Source organism: Tympanuchus pallidicinctus, unplaced genomic scaffold, assembly GCF_026119805.1.
Source record: "Tympanuchus pallidicinctus isolate F22 unplaced genomic scaffold, pur_lepc_1.0 scaffold4, whole genome shotgun sequence".
NCBI lineage: Eukaryota > Metazoa > Chordata > Aves > Galliformes > Phasianidae > Tympanuchus > Tympanuchus pallidicinctus.
The window spans coordinates 21,168,571-21,190,353 of NW_026294758.1; positions in this window are offsets into that span (position 1 = coordinate 21,168,571).

Below are 21,783 nucleotides of genomic sequence, written 5' to 3' on the forward strand. Positions count from 1 at the left end.
TTTAAAGCTATGAAAACTCAGCAAAGTAGCTTGCAACAATTCAGTTGGTAGCAGACTCTAGACTGAAATAAATACTGTTCTGATATCAGGGAATTAATGAAGTTTCACAGACCCACAATTTTACAGAATAGAAACGGAATTGTTATTTCAGAGATATATTGCTTAGGAAAATATTATTATAGCTGCCTTTGTTGTCATTTTATTGTTTAGAAAAAGAAGTCTTTTTATGACAAATAAAAAATGGATCTAGTGATAAATACCACCTACTGAGCTTGAATGCATGCCATATTTGCATGCCATTTGTACATGAGGGCTATGCATAGGTAAAACTTCACTCAGTTTTTTCCCACAATTTTTTTTAGTATGATGATATACTCACTTTAAACTTTGTCCTGGTTTCTTAGGCCTAAGTTGTGTTCGCTTTTCCATAAATGTCAGCCTGAGCTGTAAAGTACATACTACTGGCCCAAGTCATTACGGTCCCAAGGGGTTTAGTGTTAATGGGAGTTTGACCTCTTTCATGAAGTGCATTACCAAGAAAGCAGACCTTATTCATGCAAAGAGTGATACTTGTTAAAGTTGTTAGTACCCTATTTGGATGGGAAAACTTAGGCAAAGTACAAGCATTTTAGCTTAAAATACACAGGTACCACCTTAAATAAATTGAATGTTAAATATACATCCACTTAGCTTAACCATCAAAATGCAATAGCAAAGAACTGCTATACAAATACACTGCTACTTTCTTTACATAATCATGATATTTCCTTAAAAGACTTCTTAAAGCTTTCCCACTCTTCTTACTACCTCAGGCCTCTCAAATATTCAATGATTAAGTAACCTGCTGAAAGCCCTTACTTTGTCTGTGGCAGGTATATGTTCCAAATCTAAGCTCACAGACTGTGCTGTGACTGTGGGATTCCTTCATTTTCCACAAGGCACCAGAGGTGCATTAACTTCAAGACTCTGCTCCTTACTCAGTTATAAGTGGGAAAGAAAACCCACTCCTGTATCTTTTCCTCTTATAAAAGCTGAGGAACAATAGAAAGCACCTCTTGTATTTATCAGAGCATCTTTTTATTTCTGTTGGGCGCAGCTGTGTTAGCACTGTTTACAGCAGGGCATGTGTTACTGGCATAAATCATGACTACACCCTTGCATTTGCATCTGTGGCTAGAATCCCAGGGTAGTAAGGCTTCAGGACAGAGAAATGAGACAGAAAATATATCAATGCTTTAGGCAGGCAATAGGTGTAAAAGTGACTCGTCCTGGAGTTACGCCAGAGCTCCAGGCTGCAAAAGATACATGGTTCCTAATTGACCGCAAATGGTTTAACATCCTCTCCTGTGGTAGGTCCAGCTAAGATGCCTGACAGTTCCAACTGATTCACAGGGAAGCAAGCCTCCCACTGCTACTGAGTCACAGCCACCACATCCTAAAGCATCTGGTTTTACTTGGAACTGTCCCAGGAAAGTGACTATGGCCCACTAGGGCCACTGAACAGATGCACGATGGTGCCTGGGAGGAGTCTGTGTGGTAACACACTGATCTTGGAACCCCTGTGTTTTTCAGCTCAGTTCCTCCAGGCCTGCGCAAGGCTTACTATACTCTTTCTTTCCCAACCTCCTGCAAAAGTTTCCTGACCAAACCTTTCTTCCTGCCTAGGAAGAACACTGACAGCATTATATTATGGATGCTTTCCAGATCTGTAGTCTGCATGCTGGCAGAGGACATTCCCAGTCTCCCATGCATTTGCCACTGGACAGCAGAGCCACTGGACAGCTTGTTATTGCCTATGGCTGTAACAGGATTAGTGATGTCCTACAGAGCATCTTGCTCCTGGGCAATACACAAGTCAAATGCATGCAGCTCATCTGCTTTAAGAACAGAGAGAGGTGCCCTGTTCAGCAATGAAAGCCCTGTCCCTGCTCTGAAAGCTGGGCACTCATGAGTCCATAGGGCCAGATGGATTGCACTTTAGAGTGCTGAGGGAGTTGGCAGATGTTGGTTGCCAAGCTACTCTCCATCATTCTTCAGCAGTCCTGGCTAACCGGGGATGTCCCAGTGGACTGGATACTGGCAAATATGACTCCCATCTTCAAAAAGGGCCAGAAAGATGATCCTGGAAGCTACAGACCTATCAGACTCACTTCGGAGCCAGGGAAGGTTATGGAATGGATAATCTCAGGAGCCATCATCGACCAATTAAAGGTCAACCAGGGGATCAGGCCCAGTCAGCATGAGTTTATGAGTGGTAGATCCTGTTTGACAAACCTGATTTTGTTCTATGACAAGGTGACCCGCTTAGTGGATGAGAGTAAGCATGTCAATGTGGTCTATCTGGACCACAGTAAAGCCTTTGACACTGTCCCCCACAACATTCTCGTGGAGAAGTTGGCTGCCCACAGTTTGGATGGGTGTGTGCTCTGCTGGGTGAAATGCTGGCTAGATGGCCGGGCCCAAAGAGTTGTGGTCAATGGAGTGAAATCCAGTTGGCAGCTGGTCACGAGCAGTGTCCCCCCAGGAGAAATTCCCCAGGGGATGTCCCCTCAGTGGGAATTCCCCAGGGGCTGCTTCTATTTAATGTCTTTATTAATAATCTTGATGAGGGGATTGAGCGTACCCTCAGTAAAGTTTGCAGACCACGCCAAGTTGGGAGGGAATGTTGATCTGCCTGAGGGGACAAAGGCTCTACAGAGGGACCTGGATAGACTGGATTGATGGGCCAAGGTTAACTGCATTTCAATAGGGCCAAGTGCTGGGTCCTGCATTTCGGTCATAACAACCCCATTTGTTGACCTACAGGCTTGGGAAGGAGTGGCTGGGAAGCTGCCTGATGGAAAGGGACCTTGGTGTACTGATGGACATCAGTTGAATATGAGCCAGCAGTGTGCCCACATGGCCAAGAAGGCCAATGGTGTCCTGGCTTGTATAAGGAATGGTGTGGTAAACAGGACTAGGGAAGTCATTCTGCCTCTGTTCTTGGCACTGGTGAGGCCCCACCTTCAGTACTGTGTTCAGTTTAATACATACCTCAATACAGAAGGGACTTTGAGATACTGGAGCAGGTCCGAAGAAGGGCAACAAGGCTTGTGAAGGGCTTGGAGAATATGCCCTATGAAGAGCGAATGAAGGAACTGGGGCTGTTTAGTCTGGAGAAAAGGAGGCTGAGAGGAGACCTTATTGTTTTCTTCCAATATCTGAATGGTGCTTACAGCAAGAGCAGGGTCGGTCTCCAGGGATTGGGCACCACAACTTCTCTGGGCTGTGCCTTACCACCATTGGAGTAAAGAATTTCCTCCTGACATCAATCCCAAATGTCACTTCTTTTACTTTAAATTCCCTCTTGTCTTGTCACTGTCTGCCCTTGTTAAAACTTGGTCTTGCTCATGCACATAAGCTCCTTTTAAATACTGGAAGACCACAGTGAGGCCTCCCTAGAGCCTTTTCCAGGCTGAGCAAATCCAGCTCCATCAGTCTTTCATCAGAGGAGAGGTCCTCCTGCCTTCTAATCATTTTCATAGCCTCCTCTGGACCAGCTCTAACAGCTCCACACCTTCCTTATGCTGGGGCCCCAGACTTGAAAGCAGTAATGCGGGTGTCAGAGCAGAGGGGGACAATCGCCTCCCTTGCCCAGCTGGCGAGATTCAGATTCAGATTCAGATTCAGATTCAGATTCAGATTCAGATTCAGATTATTTAGAAAGCAAATTAAAAAGTCTGGGAAACTGCAAAACAGCCTTGAACTAAGATCTTGTCTTTCCTCACCACTGTAAATATATAGTAATTTTCATGCATTTTAGGGTTTTCTCATATCTGTTGATTTTGTCAAATGCTCTGGGGACCAAGAATGGAATCCTTATTTTTATCTTTCACACTTATAAGGGGTCTATATCCCATTTTCTTTCTTAGAAATTAATATCTTCCAGATATTTTTTCAGTCCTCAAATTAGGAAATTGCTTTCCCCTGGCCATGCTGCTTGTATAACTCAGTTATCTAAGGCAAAGTTACTAAGTCTAATTCAAGTGATTTCTAAGACATTATTTTGTTCTGTGGATTATTCCACACATTATATTTTTTTTTTCCTTTGAAACAATCACAGAAATGACCTTATGTACTTCAAATGATACTCTATTATTACTATCTGGCTATTTTCTTTGAAAATAATAGATTTTATTAAATATTTCATGCATAAATATATTTTATACAAAGAAACATAACTAATTGTTAGCTACTACAGGAAAATCATCTCCAGTAGATCTTCTTAAAGAATTTCAGTGCTATAAGAACAATCTTATTAAATGACATCCCACAAAAATGACTCGAGTTCAGTGCACATGTTTGCTTGTCTTTGTTTCTTCTTTTTTATTGCTATTTTTTGTGAAGTTTTTTCTTGCATGAAAACAGTTCTTCATTCTAAACTTATCTGAGAATAAACTATTCCTATAATAAAATGGCAGAAACATTTAGTCCTCAAAGCAGGAAGATATTTTATGATGTTTTAATCCAGCCACCTGCCAAGAGAGAATAATTCGGTGAGTAAGGTTACTTTAGGAAACTGTCCTCACACTAAGTATACTTGCCATTCATGTTGAGGTCTGATATCAGATTTCCCATGAGACAAATATGCACCCATGTAGCACTTCCTCTTCAGGAATTTCAAAGGAAAATAGTTGATAGTAGTGACTCAGGGAGATGGCTCTCTTCCTTCTGAGTCAGGGCTGAATCAGTACCCTGGCATGGTGGATAGGGCACACAGCACTGCTGAAGATGCTGTGCTTTGGGTGAGTCACTAAAACTGTGATCCTCTGTGTGTGGTCACTGCACATTCCAGTACACTCTCTGCATCCACCCAGACACTCTCCTTGCACGTGCCAAACCTAAAACTGGATAATTCTCTGCAAGTGATCTCCTTTCCAGTTGCATTAGCTATTACTATTTCTTTGGTTCTTACCATCAGCTGTCCTACACTCTTTCCCTTTTCTGAGTGGTTGCAATGTTGTTTTTCAGTACTTCTAAAATTTTACCAGGACTGTTTGCAGTGGCTCATGCAGGAGGGTATGATCTTGTAGCCTTGCTGAGTCAAATCTCCTGGTTTGATTTATTGCTATTTTTTGTATATTCCAACAACATATCCAGACTGATCGTATATCGGAATTTCTGAGAGGTTCTTTTCACCTTTGTGTGTTTTCTCCTGACACCTTCTCTGTTGGTGTCAGCTATAGGTGACAGTAGTCACTGTGATGGGAGGCCAACTTCTACTATCTTGCAACTAGCATATCTCTCAAGGCCTTGGCTAGGTAGTAGTACGGACTCACTTCAAAGAACTCACAGTTCAAACAGATGAGAAGGAGTGGTGATGTGATTGTGAAGGGATGCAGCATAAGGAGGATAGTTGTCTGGATCACAATCCCAATATATTGGCAGATCTAGAAATGGAGTCCCTTGATGTGCATTTTACAAAAGCAAGTTTGTTACAAAGACATTTACAGTACTCTTATTTAAAATAATGTTTTTAAACAATATCTTAAAAGAGTGAGATGATCTGAGAATATCCAGAAATACATGGATGTACTTGTAATAAAGCCTGTGGATTGTCAGCAGTAGAAATACACCATACGAGCAATTGCAATCTTACCATGAGCTAGAGGCTCCCATGGGTGTATGCATGTGGTTGTGGATGCATCTCTTTTCCCCTAACAGATGTCATCAGCAGCCACACCAGCAACACAATGTGTTTGTTATCTTTTTTTTTTTTTTAATTTTCCAAAATTCATTTAAAACCATTGACTTAGAGCACAGGCAGCTGTTGATCCAGCTTGCCTAGAGCTGCCTGCTCAGCTGGCTTATCCAGAGACAGTGATGATCCTAGAGTCCAGGGATCATATTGAAGGCTGCTGGTGTGGGGTCATCTGGTACATGCTGCTGTTGGCAGAAGATGCTCAAATCTTCCAGGTTGCCTCCTGCAACTTTGACTAAAACCCAGAATGAAACAGCCTTTCCATAATGCAGCCAAAGCATCCAAAAATGTGCATCTGTATCAAAGGCAACTTGGCTTCAGCAGCAGACTTCGAGGTTGGCTCCCTTGGCCATAAGCCAGTCTGTGCCTTTGCCACAAAGGCTAATAGTAAGCTGGTAAGTATGAGGTAATATATTGCCAGGAGGCTAAGGGAGGTGATCCTTTAACTCTCCTTAGTACTTTTGAGATCATTCTTGGAGACTCAGAATTTCTACTTAGCTTTATTCATGTTTAAATGTGCATTAAGTTGGTTTTTTTTTACTTAAAAATAAGATAGGATATTATTTCTTCAGTAGTCTCTAAGTTTTTAGCTTTCTTATTGTCATGTACATAAAATGAGGTGTCTACAGTGGCTACAAAATGACAATATTAATTGTTGTGATTGGAAAGACAGAGGAAAGCCATTGCTCATTGAAACTGGAGATTATGATTATACATGAAAATATAGATGATATTAAAACCAGATTAATGTAATACCTTCTCTGGTGTAATCAGATTTTCCTTTTGTTTTGCGTACGGGTGCTAAGGTTGCTGTTTTCATGACTGTATGTCTTCCTCTGATAAGAAAAACCCAAAGACACCTTGCCGTATGAAGTACACTTTGTATTTATTCCATATTAACATGTACTTCAGAAGCATACTGAATTTGACCTGCAGAGTCTACTTTTGTGCCAAGACAGCTGATGGATATTTTGCCTTTAACTTCAGTAAAAGGAAGTTCAGGACTGAAGTATAATTATTCATTCCAAGTTAGATTTATAACACAGCTCTTTATCTTGTGAGCAACTTCCTTGCAATGTTGTCTAATTCCAGTTTTACAATTCTTGTTTTCAGTTGGGGTGAGAAAAATTTCTTTAATCATTCACTTAATTTGATGTTTTCTGTGAAGTGCGATCAAAAAAGACAAGATTTCAAAATTTGACCTAGAAAATGTGAATTTCTAGCTAAATACGTGGGTTGGAGTGAAGAATTTCTTTTCTTTCCTGTCCTCCTTCTTGTTAACCTGACCTGCAGTTTGTGATTGTGATTGTCTCTCATAGCACATATGTTCAACAGCCACTGCCGCAGTCTTGACTCTCTCTGGATGCTATGCCTTCTTGTGGAGCACACACCCTTGCAGTGACCTGTCCATCTTACTCCTCTAACTACCAAAGCAGAGAATAAAAGAATAGGACTTAGCTGGTTTGATTTTTTGCTCAAATGGCTTGGTTCTAAGCATTTATATCTTGGATTTCTTTTTTCAGATGCTGTATTTTTTCTACAAGCCTGAAAGAAACATATGCATTAGAATCACTGCATAGGAATCCTGGCATTTCCATTTTTTCCACACTAAGCCTATTGACTTGACCTTTTAGAACTGTGTGTCCCCCGCTTGACAGTCATCAAAAAAGGGATGTGGTCCAGCCTCAGTCCTGACAGAGACAGTATTGAAAGACGCAGCCAAGAAAATAAAAACACCTTCCCAAGCATAGAGGAAACAGAGCTTAATGTAATAGGAATACTAAGGCAAGGAATTCGCTGAAACACACATTTAGTTTTTTAAAAATATTTCCCTCATTTTACAGTACATATCTGGAATTAGAACTTCAGGCTTTTCAAGCTCTTTTAAGAATGTTTATATGTTTAAACACCAAGTTCTGCCCAGCATGCACAAAATTTTAGTTGCACACATACCCAGAGAAACTGAAAAATTCCTTTTTCTGATTCAACTGTAATGCTACAGGTAGCATGGTCTGTGGATCAATTTTAAAAATGAACTTTAAGAAATTATTCTTGTTTAAATTTCCAAATAATTTCAATATGCCTTTCAGTTACAGAGAGGTTGGAATACATATATCATTTATGCCTCTTTTTAGGTCTTTTTTTTTTTATGAGGCATTTCATTTCATTTCATTTCATTTTTTTCATCCTCCTCACTGTCTTCTTTCACTCTCTTTCTATATATATTGAACATATATATGTATAAATATGTATATAAGATTTGAGTGAAGTTTATCTAAAAATTAATTTTTAAAACATTCAAGAATATTTATACCCCATCTATATCATATGATATGTTTGCCTCTTTTCTTCGTCTTTCTGAATATGAGTACGTGAGTCATTATGGCAGTATGGTTACCATCACAGAATTGCAGGGTTTGGAAGGGACCTCCAGAGATTATTGAGTCCACTTCTGCTAGAGCAGGTTCGCTACAATAGGTCACACAGTTAAGCACCTAGATGGGTCTTGAATATGTCCACAGCAGGAGACTCCACAGTCTCTCTTGTATATTCCAGTTTTCTGTCATCCTCACCATAATGTTTTTCTGCATGTTTCCTGCATTCAAGTTCTAGGTCATTACTCCTTGTTTCCCAAGTTTGATCTGTGGCAGCTTATATCCTCATGGCAAATGTCTCTGCAGTAGTGTCATTCAGTTTAAATAGCAGTTTCACACCCCTGGCTGCTGGGATTGTTGGGACCACCATACTGCATCTCGGACCTCACCTGACCTCAGGATTTGTTTGCTAGACTCAGCAATCTTCCTTATCACAACACATGATTTCTGTGCTCTGCAACCCTATGAAGCCTGATTCTGCTTGAGTTCTGCTTCTTTCTTGAAAATAAATGACCAGGGGGCTACTCCCAAGATTACTCTATTTAGTACTTTCGTTCTCTGCTCTACAGATCACCAGCATCTCCTTTCACTGTCTACACAGTGTTTTAAGCCTCTTGCTTAGGTCCAGCATTTAGGCCCAGCAGATAATCATTCTGCTGTGACAGAAGACACAAAAACTTGGCCCTTCTGCAGCCAAGCTGCTGTCCTATTTAAAAAGCAAAAACTGAAGCAAGAGAAACTGTTTCCAGAAAATAAGTCCTGCTAGCCTGTGATGCAAGAGGCAATCTACTACCCTTCCAGAAACATACTGATAGAAACATATACATTCTCTGCCCTGAGAAAAGACTCCTGTAGTCCCCTTTATTGCCCATTCCTATACACAAAGCCTGCGTACACAATCTGTTTTCCTTTCTGTCCATTGATTCACTTCAAATGTAGGCCATTTCAGACCTGTCATAGCCTTCAGGCAGAGAGATGGAAAACCAAAAGCAAGATGCCCACTGGGACTCACAGGTCATTCAGTTCTGGCTGGAATGAGGAATTGATTCATGCCAGGAGAAATGGCAAGGAATACAAAGGGAAACTCCTGTATTTATTATCTACAAGTTCTGAGATTGCTGATACAAGATATGGGCATTTCAGTTTCAGTGTAAACTACAGAATGATCCCAGAGATTTTGATTGTCAGCAAACTTGCTGAGGGTGCACTCGATTCCATCATCGATGTCATTGATAAAGATGTTAAAGAGCACCGGTCCCAAGACAGACCCCTGAGGGACGCCAGTGGTTACCGGTCTCCCCCTGGACATAGAGCCATTAAACACCACCCTCAGTCTGCAGCCGTTCAACCAGTTTCTTATCCATCAGGTGGTCCACCCATCAAATCCACATCTCACCACTTTGGAGATATGGATGTGGTGGGGGACCATGACAAAGGCCTTGCTCAAGTCCAGGTAAATGACATCGGTTGCCTTCCCTTCGTCCACCAATGCAGACACTCCATCACAGAAGGCCACCACATTGGTTAAGCATGACCTTCCCCTGGTGAAGCTGTGCTGGCTGTCTCTGATCACATGCTCATTCCTCATGTGATCAAGCATGTTATCCAGGATGATCTGTTCCATGATCTTCCCTGGTACAGAGATGAGATTCACTGGCCTGTAGTTCTCCCAGTACCCCTTTCTCCCTTTCTCATAAGTGGGAGTGAAGCGACCCTTCCTCCAGGATATAACATGTTTTGGTCCTAGCGTATGTATGGGTCATGCTTATATTAATGCTTGTACTAACATTGAGTTGCAGTTAACAGTTCAGCGTCCATGCAGAGACCAGTGAAAGTGGCATTCCTCAGGGATCGGTGCTGGAACCAGTGCTACTAAGTATTGTAGGTAAGCTGGACAGGGCTCGAGTGAGTGCACCCTCAGCACGTTTGTAGGTGACACCACGCAGAGCGCTGCAGTTGAAGGAGTGCTATCCAGAGCAACCAAAAGAGGCTTGAGAGGGGGGTCCATGCGAGGCCAAATGCAGGATCCTGCACCTGGGTTGGAACAACCCCAAGCACAGGTACTGAGTGGGAGAAGAGCGGCTTGGGAGCAGGTCTGCAGAGAGGGATTTGGGGGTGTTGGTCGATGAGTGACTCAACATGAGATGGCAGTGTGTGCTTACAGCCCAGGCCAGTTGTATCCTGGGTTGCATTAGAAGAAGCATGAAGCAGATCAAGGGAGGTGATTCTGTCCCTCTATTCTGCTCTCAGGAGATCCCACCAGGAGTACTAGCGTTCTGGGGCCCTTGATGGAAGTATCCAAATCATTTATCAGGACAGTATCTCTGATCAAGCAGATTTTATTTGCGATTGCAATGGCAGGCATCCTGCAAGCAGGAGCGCGTGCAGAAAGCAGTGTTACATCTTTAATGCCCTATTACTCGACGCTTGTCACTATCTGCCCTGGTTCCCTCCTTGGCCAAGTACTTCAGGATCACAATCTTCCGAAGGCTCAACTAAACATATGGATACTGGATAAACATAAATTTATGCTAGGTAAGCATATGTTGCTAATTATTTAACTTCTAGCATTTGCTCACTCAACACTTGGTCATTATTTCTGGACGTCTGCTCATCTTTGGATAGAGATAAGCTTTGAAGGACAGAGGGGAGTGTCTTGATGCCTGCCTGTTGCCTGTGTCTTGTTGCCTACGTATCCACAGCGCGAGGCAATCCAGCCTTGTGGGGAGGCCCTGCCTTCTCTGATGTTTGTTAAGTCTGTTGGGTGTTTTTGCTGAGCTCTCTTATCTGAACAGAGTAGCCTTACAACATGCTTTCCAGTCCATAATAGTATACCCATACTACCTGCAACATCTAAAAACAATTGCAGTTTTGCAAGCAAGAATTAATCACATAATTCAACAACTATGTTTCTAAACTCTGCTACTAACATATATGGTATTTCTACTTTTTCACATCAGCTATTTCTAAGGATAGGTTACAAAATACAAATATGTTGTGCTCTACTTCTTCAGATCAGTTCCCCCTTTTCAGTATCTGATGTAGAAACAACATTCCATTCCTACACCCTCAACAAAGGAGGACATGGAGTTGTTGGAGCAAATCCAGAGAAGGGCCACAAAGATGTTCAGAGGGCTGGAACGGCACCCCTACAAGGACAGGCTGAGAGAGCTGGGGCTCTTCTGCCTGGACAAGAGAAGGCTCTGAGGGGACCTAGTAGTGGCCTTCTCACAGTACCTGAATGGAGCCTACAGGAAAGCTGGGGAGGGACTTTTTCTGAGAACACGTAGCTACGTGACAAGGGGAAACGGCTTTGAACTGGAAGAGGGAAGATTTCAGGCATTAGAAATAAATAAATCAGATTCAACTGCAAGGCACAAAGTAATAAAAGCAGGATTTTGACTCTCAAACCGAGTGACTACGACAGCAGTTGTCAGAGGAAGGCACATGTCACACACAGAGATAAATCCACCACAGCAAAACTAGCTGCCACATTCCATACCAGCACTTCATTCCCACAGGAAGCTCTCTTCTTGTTTGGAGCAATGAAAAACTAAGGGATTTGAGTAGAGGTCTCCGGTAGCTCGCTCAGTATCTACATGGTCATAGAGGCGAATGTCCAAGTTCTCTTTTGGAGGAAGCATGGCACTTTTTACCTCTGACTTTGCTCTAACCACTGCTGTGTGTAGTCTGCTTCTTTCTCAGTGCTTGCCGTAGTGCATGAAATAGACAAACATCCACTTCTTTCTTTTTTCTGCCGTTGCTGTTGGTGTTGCTTTCCGACTGATATCGGCTTTGCTGATGCTCTTCTCCACTCTTTTTCTGTGGTTTTGTAGAATTAACATCTTCTCAGTTTCAAAAATACAACTTTGCCACTGTGTTCCCATTTGCAATAATCCAGTGAAATTCCTGTTGCATTTGATGAGAATAAGGCAGTCCATATTGCATTGTTAAGAGAAAATAAAACATGCTTGCACTGAATATTAACTCAGTTGCATGTGTGACCGAGCTACAGTATGTGGTCCTTGATAGGGGAAACCAAACAAAGCTAACAATCGTACCTGCCTCTGGAGCACAAGCTCAGCATAAGTTCTCCTTTTCTGGACCTTGCATTGAAACATGATGCAGAACAAGGAGGCAGGCTGATTGAGGCAGGCTCACACAGCCTGACCGTTCCAGGATGCCTAAGACACATTTCATCCAAATAAACTCTTGGATCCAGAGCAACATCCATGGATTGAATCAAATTACCTTGGTGTATTTTCTTGGTAAAACAGATGATGCTTGAGGATCTTACCTCAAAATATCTGTCACAGGTTGCATGGGAAATCGTCAAGCACTCCTTGAGACTTGAGTTAACCCTAACCAACTAAAGAGCCAGTCAGAGAGGAAAGGGAACCAGCAGTTTTGATGACAGATCCCCATCCTTAAGGAAGACAGTGTTTTCAATATCTGGTCTTGGGACTGCTCTTGTCCAGATGTTTTTGTTAGCAACCTTGTCACGCTATGGAGATTTGGCGATGACAGAATGCCATTAAGGTAGGAAAAGTGCCAAACAGAACAAACGATTTTACAGAGTGGTGCACTGAGAACAAATCAGGATGAGTAATAGGAAGGACTACAGCACAAAGACATAGAGCAAGGACTTCTGTTACCACCTGGAAAGGAGAGTTCATCAAAATGCTGCCCATCAATGCAACGTGTCCTGTGTTTGCTTGTTTGGTACATTGTGAAGCTCCGTATACTTCTGATGGCAGTCTGCTTTGCTCTGGCAGTCACAGCTACAGCTTACCAACCCCTTCCTCTTTATACTTTATGGCCAAGCAAATGCCATCTGTTTGCAAATGCCTGAGCGTTTGCCATGGAGGTGGCTTGCACCATCTAAGATTCCTTGTTCTCTATTACCTCCTGCTTTGTATTCCTTTACCAGTGCTGTAGCGTTCTAACTACGTCCCTCCTTCCTCTATTCTTGTGTGCAGGGACCCTCCCACCAGAGTTCCAATTCACTCCGCACAAGAAATTTCCTTAGGCGACTCTATTCTCCCCATACCTTTAGGGAGAAGAGAGTTTTTGATGTGTTTTTGTGGTGTTGTTATTATTCTTGATGTTAATATGTTAATATTATGATCATTGTAAGAGTTACATGTCAGCAGAGAAGATTTGGATAATCATTTTCTCCCAGTTTTGAAATGCAGACCCCAAATCAAAGATCTTTCGCTCTGAATTTCTGGGTCTCCAGGGTATAAGGAGAAATGTTTTTTTCCCCTTGAAATAAAACCCCATTTGTCTTATTCCACATGGCACTCGTGCCCAGGCACACAGCACTACTGAGCAAACAGGACCTTGGCTTCATCTTTGCACTTCATCTTTGCAAGAAGTTAGGAGAACAACTACTTTCTCACTTTATATCTGTCGAAGGCCCAGCCAAATGAGCAGATACGCTGCTCAAAGCAGCATACGTGTCTGCCATGAAGCTAGTCTTACTTTGTACACAGAGAGAATAGAGCCCTTGATAGAACTTGAAGAGAAGCCTTGGGGTATTTACGAATGATGTATGCCAGATTAAAGACTTGTTTTATTTTCTTTAGTGGAACTCCATGCTGTTGCTGATTGTCCAGCCATCCAATAGACCTGTATCCCCATGACAGGCCTCTCATCTCTCCAGAGAATCAATAGCACTTCCCCATTGAGTATTGTCAGCAATACTCAATGTGCTGAGGATGCAATCTTGCATCCAGACCAATCCTTTGATTTCCTTTGACACCACGAACCTCAGGGAAACAGCCTATACCACCATGGTTCTCCTCATGGGATGCAGCCTTCTTCAACCCTGATCCAGCTGCTCCTCTTACATGGCTTCTCCAGGGGCAGTTCCCATTTGGAGCTGGCTGGGGAAGGCTCTTCTCCCAAGCTTTCCTCGTGCTGGTTCCACATACAGCCCACTGCTACAGAAGCCTTGCACATAAGCTCAACAGAGAAGGACACCTAGGGAACAGCTTTGTAATTGAAGTTTTAATCAATCATACTTATTAGGAAAGATGGAATAGCAGGGCCAGCAACACAGTTCTGCAAGCCTGGCCCATTCTCATTTTTTCTTCTGCTGTGAGCGTCTCAGAATATGGGTTGTCAAAGTTGCCTGAGAACGGACTGATAGATGACTGTCATGTTCCAAAACATGGAGGACTGCAACAGAAGGAAACAAAACAGGGATGAAATCCACCAATCTGTAGAGACCCGCCAGCATCCCCTTCAGACCATGCCAGCCTCAGTCCCACCCATTACTTCTCCAGGCCAGGAGGAGCACGTGAAACTAAGGGATTAGCTGGAAGCCACCGCTCAGGATTGCTCCATCTGCCCCAAGAAAGTTCCTCTGCCCCTGCAACATTTCCTTGGAGAAGGACACAGCTGCACGCTGCTCAGGCTCTGTCCCCTGCCCCCCCCCCCAAAAAAAAGCCCCAGCACACACAGCACTGGTCTCACTCACCACTGTAGATTTTCTTCCTGTTTCCCTCACTTGGCTTCCAGGAGCTCCACGCCAAGCCTAAGTAGAGAGCTCCCATCAGATCCCCACCCCCCAGCACGCTCCCACGAGCACAAGCTGCAGTCCAGCCAGCTGCTTCTGGTCCTGCACCCCAGGCAGGGACGGTGCCTGAGGGAGGACTGAGCGAAGCACCCATCGGGGCTACTGGCATGGGCAGAGTGTACCTGGGGGCTGCATGGCTGTGCCTTGCTGCCAGGGCAGGGCTCAAAGAGGGACCAGGGGTTGGGCTCACCAATGAAAAAGAGAGCCTCTTTTTGCATAGTAGCCTGAGGATCCGTCAGGTACTGCAGGCTCTGCCATATGATTTTACCCACCCTCTTCCTGTTCTGCTGTATCTGGACAAGAACACAAAGGCATGGGGCTTGCAGACCCTTCCCAGCTGCAGGTGCGGCCCCCTCTCACCAGTGTCCCCTTCCTCAACAAAGGGGTAGGGGTTGTGGAGTTGTCCTTACCAAGCAATCCGTGATCCCCATCAAATTCCTCTTTTTGGCCTGGTGCTCGAGCTCCTGCCATTTCAGGAACCTTGCACAAGCGACCTGTTGGAGGTGCAATGACTGACCAGCAGAGTCTGCAGCATTTTCTCCACAGCATGCACGGTCTGTAATCAGAGCAGCAGGTTGTGAAAGTCTTTTAGAGGGCCCTCTCACCACGAGGAAACTGTTGTGAGTCCCTTTGCCTGGGAGCTGCAGTTGCTGCCTCCAGCAGAAGCAGCTCTGCTGAGATCCCGTCTGGAATCACAGACCAGAGCACTACGGGGTGCGAAGCGGTGTGGGATGCCTGGAGGGCAGCAGCTCTGTCCAGCCAGTGGCCCTCCTGCAGCCTGAAGGCAGAGCCAGAGGGACCACTCAGAGATGCAAGCACAGTTACCTTTTCTGTACTCCTTAGGAAGCATTCTATGTTATCTAGAGCCTCCTTCTCCTTTGTCTCTTCATTCTCCTCCTCTGCATAGAGAGGCAGGCAGTCAGCATCTAACAAAGTCAGCATCTAACAAGTCCTCCTGCAGCCTGAAGGCAGAGCCAGAGGGAATATCTTTGTTTCTTGTCTTCACTGTGTCTCATACAGACTTCAAAATCAAATTAAACTGAACTGTTAATACTGATATCCAGGAGGACTTTTCTAAATCTGTGGTATAAGTAGAATAGAGTAATAAAAGATATTTTTATGTTACTGAAAATATATAGACTCTGATTCTTTGGCTTTTCATGTCCCTGGGTTGGTACAGATTTTCATATTTTCAGATGATCTACTTACAATCTAGATTACTGTTAGTTTATTCATGAATTAGTATGCAATAACAAGTTTTTCTTGGTTCTGTCTATCCCGAGTATCCACGAAATTTTAGCTTGCTGATGTGGAAAAATTGTCAAAGTCTTTCACTCATGTAAGTATTAAAAAAAATATATCTCTAATAAGAGATTTTGATGATGCTTGTCATCTTTTGATTATACTTTTATGGGCAGGCAGTGTTTCATTTCTGGTTTAATTTGTGGTTTAATTTCTGTTCCACTCTTTGTAGTTGAACTCAAAGTTAATTAAGGAGGGACTGTTTACCCACTTTGTGAAGTTGTTAGTTATTGTCAGTTTCCACCAAGGTATATAATGAATTACTTATCTTTACATCTGATTAGAAAGTCAAGAAAAAATAATTGAAAATTAAAATATGGATATATATGATAGGGATAGAAGACTTGGTGTGGTGTGAAAGTAAATGTCTTCTTCAGACATTTATGTGAAATCTGCTGGGCAACTGGCCAGATTCTGTAGGACTGGTTTTTCTCAGAAAAATTGGCAAACTCAGCAGGATTTGAAGATCATACTGTGTTACTGAAACCAGTGGCTTCCTTATTCTACCCTGGTATGTTTTACAAAATGCACGTATTTGCAGCAGTGAAACAGCATGCACATAAATAATCTGGAAAACATTAAAAACATAGAAATGGAAGGACTGGCCAGAACCAGCAAGTCCATTTTCTAGTTCCTGCAGACAGCTGGATTTTAGTTCTCTTTATAAAGCCTTCTGAGAAATAGTTCCCTTCTTTTGTGCTCTTCTTCCCTGCACTACTCTGTAGCTCGTCCCAAGTCTGCATCCCTCAGCACGTTAAAATTTTCACAGAATCACAGAGTCACAGAATCACAGTCACAGAATCACAGGGGTTGGAATGGACCTCAAGAGATCATCACATCCAACTCCCTCCTAAAGGAGGTTCCCTACAATAGGTCGCATAGGTATGTATCCAGACCTGACTTGAATATCTCCACAGAAGGAGACTCCACAGCATCTCTGGGCAGCCTGTTCCAGTGCTCTATCACCCTTACCATAAGGAAGTTCTTTTCCATGTTTGTATGGAACTTTCTATGTTCCAATTTTAGATCACTACTCCTTGTCCTTGCACCACCGAGAAAGCCGGGCCTTTTCCATTTGTTTCCCACCTCCCTTTAGATATTTATAAACATTTATCAGATCCCCTCTCAGTCTTTTTTTCCCCGGGTTGAACAGACACAGGTTACTCAGCCTTTCCTCATGCAGGAGGTGCTACAGACCCCTCATCATCATCTCGTCAGTGGCCCTCCACTGGACTCCTGGAAGATCTTTGTATTTTTTGAATTGGAAAGCCCAGAGCTGGACACAGAATTCTGATATGTGGCTTTACCAGGGGAGAGCAGAGGGGGAGGATCACCTTCTTTGACTTGCTGGCCACGCTCATTTTAATGTACCTCAGGGCACCACGGGGCATCCCAGGCCACAAAGGGACACTGCTGGCTCATGGCCAACCTTTTGCCCACTAGAACACCTGAGTCCTGCTCTGCAGTTGTTCTCTCCCTAACCTGTTCTGATACACATGTTAATTCCTCCCTAGGTGCAAGACTGTACATTTGCTTTTGTTAAATCTCATCAGGTTCCTCCCTGCTCAACTCTCCAATCTGTCCAGGTCTTGCTGAATGGCAGCACATTCTGCTGATGTGTCAGCCACTCCATTGAACTTTGTATCACCAGCAAACATGCTGGGAGTAGACTATCCCTTCAGACAGATCACTGATGAAGATGCTGAAGAAGACCAGACCCAGCACTGATCCCTGGGAATCACCATTAGCTACAGGCCACCAACAAGAGTCTGTACTGCTGATGACAACACTTTGAGCTCTGCCAGTCAGTCCTCAATCCACCTCATCAACCACTCATCTATTCCACACTAAGTTTCATAACAAGGTTTTAATGGGAAACAGTGTCAAACACCTTGCAGAAGTCAAGGTATACAACATCTGCTTCTCTCCCTCCACACAAATGAGAACCAACTTAAAAAGTACATATCTCCCATACATTCACTAAAGGAATTTAGGAATTCCATTCTCTTTTGTGACATTTTTGTATTTTGTCAACGATAGGCTTTCTGTCCTTCAGAAAAAGCATTTTGTTCATGCAGAAGACCAGCAATGAGCAACTATCAAATGAAATCTTGAGACCCTAATTTTCAAAAGGAAAGGCTGTTGATGTAGTCTACTTAGACTTCAACAAAGCCTTTGACACTGTCTCCCACAGTATTCCAGTGGCTTAGACAGGTACTCTCTCAGCTGGATAAGGAACTGACTGAAATGCCGGGCCCAGACAGAGGTGGTGAATGGAGCTAAATCCAGCTGGCGATTGGTGACAAGTGGTGTTCCCCAGGGATTGGTGCTGGGGCCTGTCCTCTTCAATATCTTTATTGACGACCTGGATGAGGGCATTGAGTGCACTCTCAGTAAGTTTGCAGATGGCACCAAGTTGGCTGGAAGTGTGGATCTGCCTGGGGGTAGCGAGGCCCTACAGAGGGATCTGGACAGGCTGGATGGCTGGGCTGAAGCCAATAGGATGAGTTTCAACAAGGCCATGCCGGGTCCTGCACTTCGGCCACAACAACCCCAGGCGACGCTACAGGCTTGGGGCAGTGTGGCTGGAGGACTGCATAGAGGAAATGGACCTGGGGGTATTGATTGATGCTCGGCTGAACATGAGCCGACAGTGTGCCCAGGTGGCCAAGAAGGCCAATGGCATCCTGGCTTGCATCAGAAACAGTGTTGTAAGCAGGAGCAGAGAGCTGATTGTTCCCCTGTATTCAGCACTGGTGAGGCCGCACCTCGAGTACTGTGTCCAGTTTTGGGCCCCTCACTGCAAGAAAGACATTGAGGCCCTGGAACGTGTTCAAAGGAGGGCAACAAAGCTGGTGAGGGGTCTGGAACACAGGCCATGTGAGGAGAGGCTGAAGGAGCTGGGAATGTTCAGCCTGGACAAGAGGAGGCTCAGGGGAGACCTCATTGCTCTCTATAACTTCCTGAAGGGAGGTTGTAGTGAGCTGGGGGTCGGCCTCTTCTCTCGTGTCATTAGTGATAGGACCAGGGGGAATGGTTTCAAGCTACGGCAGGGGAGATTCAGGCTGGACATGAGGAAGTATTACTTTTCAGAAAGGGTGGTCAGGCACTGGAATGGACTGCCCAGGGAGGTGGTGGAGTCACCGACCCTGGAGGTGTTCAAGGAAAGACTGGATATTGTGTTGAGGGACATGGTTTAGTAGGAGCTATTGGGAATAGGTGAACGGTTGGACTGGGTGATCTTTAAGGTCTTTTCCAACCTTGGTGACTGACTTACCTCTCAGTAAGTTTGCAGATGGCACCAAGTTGGCTGGAAGTGTGGATCTGCCTGGGGGTAGTGAGGCCATAAAAAGGGATCTGGACAGGCTGGATGGCTGGGCTGAGGCCAATGGAATGAGGTTCAACAAGGCCAAATGCACTTGGTACTGCTCTTTGACCACAACAACCCTAGGCAAAGCTACAGGCTTGGGGTGGAGTGGCTGGAAGACTGTATAGAGGAAATGGTCCTGGGGGTATTGTGTTGCCTTTACTTCAGCAACCTCTGAATAATGTCCCGTCGTGAAGTGCTCAGACAGCCCCGGCCAAATCACACGCTTTATGACACCAATGTGGTGAGCGGCAAATGGCACTTATTGCAAGCAACACGCTCTTCTTATAGTTGTCCCTTATATCACAGTGCTACCAATCACCCTTGCTACGGTTATCTGTGCCCAATAGACGTGTGGCATGTCTTGTCTTGCCATGTCTCATCATGGTTTCTCATGAGTCAAGGAGCCCCCGCAGAGGCTGATGACTGTTACAGCCCCCTTTTCACGTATTAGCTGACCACGCAAGGGGCCCACACAGATTACTCCTGGTTATGCCTGGTGACCTTGACAGCCCCCGCTTTGCGTATTTCGTTGACTACATCTCTAACTTGCGTATTTTGTTAACTACAGTATTGATTGATGCTGGGCTGAACATGAGCCAGCACTGTGCCTGGGTGGCCAAGAAGGCCAATGGCATCCTGGCTTGCACCAGAAAAGGTGTTGCCAGCAGGAACAGGCCATGATTGTCCCCCTGTACTCAGCTCTGGTGAGGCCGCACCTCGAGTACAGTGTCCAGTTTTGGGCCCCTCACTGCAAGAAAGACATTGAGGCCCTGAAGCGGGTTCAGAGGAGGGTTACAAAGCTGGTGAGGGGTCTGGAGCACAGGGCTTATGAGGAGCGGCTGAAGGAGCTGGGGTTGTTCAGTCTGGAGAAGAGGAGGCTCAGGGGAGACCTTATTGCTCTCTATAACTACCTGAAGGGAGGCTGTAGTGAGGTGGGGGTCGGTCTCTTCTCTTGTGTAACTGATGATAGGACTGGAGGGAATGGCTTCAAGCTGCTCCAGGGGAGATTCAGGCTGGTTAGGAAATACTACTTCTCTGAAAGAGTGATCAGGCACTGGAATGGGCTGCCCAGGGAGGTGGTGGAGTCACCGACTCTGGAGATGTTGAAGGAACATTTGTATGTTGTGTTGAGGGATATGGTTTGGTGAGAACTATTGGTGATAGGTGGATGGTTGGACTGGGTGATCTTGATGGTCTTTTCCAACCTTGGTGTTTCTGTGATTATGTGATTCTTTGATTCAGACGATTTCTTAATTTGCATCACACATGTACTAGCTTATTTTCTGGTTTATTTGGTTCTGTCTGGGTTTTGGTTTGGTTTGTTTATTTGTGTTGAGTGTTTGTTTGATTGCTCAGGTTTTTTGTTGTGCATTTAGGGTTTCATTCAGGTACACTAAGAACCAGAAAAAACTCAGCAGGAGACCCTGTTTCTCACAATTCTAACATGTGAAAAGTGCCATGAACAGGAGATACTTGATTCAAAGTTTAATTCTGTCCCTTTTGGCCACCAGTTCTTCCAAAAAGAAGAACCAACAATGTTACTATATAACTATATATATAATATATAATATATATATATAATATATATATAATATTATATATATATATATAATATAATATATTATATTAATTATATTAATTATAATATAATAATATATAATATATATATAATATTATATATATATATATAATATATAATATATAATATAACAATGTTACTATATAACCAACTAATGTTACTATATTTCAGGAAATAGTGAAGAGAATAAGTGTCCTTAGAAGTCTGCAGAGGTCTCATTATAAAAGGATCATCCTGTCACTGTGCACCGAGAGAATTACAAATGTCTGTTACTTTTTCCGTATGTTTGTTATACTTGAGGAAGGACTTCTAAGATATGTTGTTGAGACAAATCATTAGTTTCGTAGCTTTCTGGAAAAATGGATAGTATGTTTTTTTGTAATAATTAAGTTAAAGCAAAACATAAGGTGATGTACATCATCTCAGATTTATGATTCATTAACTGTGTAGAAAATGATCTGTATGTATTCCACATATTCAGTTCAGTCAAAACAATGGGATAGATCTCAATAGTATTACCATTAAGCACATTGTGCCATGACCAATGCTTCTAAACTATGAGAGGTAGAGTTAGGTAGTGATTTTCTATCTCTGTGTAAAAAACCTTACCAAAGCAAACAAAAACTTTAAAATAGTAGTTAAAAAACTACCGGAAATTGATAAGACTCACATTTCCATCTTCTTTTCATTGTTTCTTCCCCTTTAAAACTTATCTGTGTGTCAACGGTTTATGGGCTGGTCCGGCCCAGTTCCGTGACCAGCAGGGCGGAGGGATCTGCGGATCCGCGCCTCTGGAAAAGGGGAAGCAGGGGACCCCAAAAAATACTTGAAAAA